The sequence below is a fragment of the Nanorana parkeri genome, unplaced genomic scaffold (assembly GCF_000935625.1).
Source record: "Nanorana parkeri isolate BGI_ZX_2015 unplaced genomic scaffold, ASM93562v1 scaffold499, whole genome shotgun sequence".
NCBI classification, from domain to species: Eukaryota; Metazoa; Chordata; class Amphibia; order Anura; family Dicroglossidae; genus Nanorana; species Nanorana parkeri.
The window spans coordinates 517944-519354 of NW_017306767.1; the positions used below are offsets into that span (position 1 = coordinate 517944).

Consider the following 1411-nt stretch of genomic DNA (forward strand, 5'->3'; position numbering starts at 1 on the left):
ACATACATACAGGCAGTCACACTCTTTCCAAGTGTACATCCTAGCTGACAATCCGCCCTAGCCAAATAAGCTGACCAATACCCCGAAAAAGTGCCCTCTTGTCCATGACAACGAGCAACCTCTCCAAGCCCCAGAGAGCTGGACCTGTGAACCTGGCACACACTGTATTAACCCCTTCTTCAGCCTTAGCCAAGGGGGCAGTGCCAGAATGGCTCTTTGCCTCCATCGGTGCCAACATGGCACTGCCAACTGCAGCAAAAAAAAAAAAAGCCAAAAAAGCAAGACTCAGCAGTGCACACTACAGGCTAAACCAGCAAGGAATTCAAGTAGGCAAAAATGGAATGTGAAGACCATGCAAAGCAGTTGATTTTCCTCTAGTGCCACCCACCTGCCATTCACACATACACAGACAAGCACACTCATCGGGAAGGTCAATGGATTAGTGTGCCCCCTCTGCACAAGTGCACACCTACCTTTTCCTCACTTTGCTAAATTCAGTGCTGGCTCTTAGCACCAGAGGTCCTGGCTCCATTGTCAGGAGGGAGAAGGTGGGGGGAATAATATTAATACAAATTAATGCAAATTAAATGTCTAGGTGAAGGCAGCGGTGATTGCAATCTTGCTGGCACAGTGCTCTGCGATCTGGCTGATCAGGTAGGTGTGAGTAGCAGCAGCCACATACTAGTTGCTCAGCAGAAGGTACCATGTCATCTGCAGGCTGCATGGAGGAAGGAGCTGACCGCAGTGCTGAGGTCACAGCAGCCACATCTGCAGCAGATGCATGCCCTATTGCAGTCAGCATAGCACCCATACATAGCCCTGCTGGGCTGGGGAAGGGAAGGGGAGGGAGGGGGGATGCCACAGCTGCACAGGGGTATTGATTGCTTAAATGAATTTCCTCCAAGGATGCTGAGCAGAGTACAGGCAGGGCTCCCCCCCCTTTTCAGAGAACAATGGTGGAATCCAGAAATAAAAAAAAGACAGGAGGCTGTAATTCTGCAAAGCATCCTCTCTGTGTGCTGGGGAAGCTGTTTGAAATATGTAGTTACAATGTAACACTAGCAGCTGCAGTAGGTCGGGTAAGGACAGCATGTAATGTTGAAAAATATTAGAACAAGAAGAATATTATTTTTTATTATTATTATTTCCTAGTTTTTATTTTTTTAAAGATTTTTTTTTATTTTTTTATTTTTTTATTTTTTTATTTTTCTTGTTGCAAAATATTTTTGCCATCAATCAAAACTTGACTCATTCTCTGAACGCAGACTTAAAGGAGAAGTATGAGGTGAGTGCTTTTCACTCACCTCATAGTTCTAGCCGACCTGTGACAATGAGATTGTCACAGGTCTGCTCAGTAGATCGAGAAGTGAGCGAACACATACCGGCGTTCGCTCACCTCTCGATCCTGTCA

General features: G+C 45.9%; 1 protein-coding gene across 1 annotated transcript in view; it reads right to left on the bottom strand.

Moving 5' to 3' along the window:
• Positions 1-544, bottom strand: part of TRAF3 (TNF receptor associated factor 3) — a 90809-nt gene extending 90265 nt beyond the window's left edge. Inside the window, exon 1 of the mRNA XM_018561087.1 lies at positions 474-544. The gene's annotated coding sequence lies outside the window, so the exon portion shown is untranslated. The remainder of the gene's footprint in view (positions 1-473) is intronic.
• Between the last annotated feature and the right edge of the window lie 867 nt (positions 545-1411).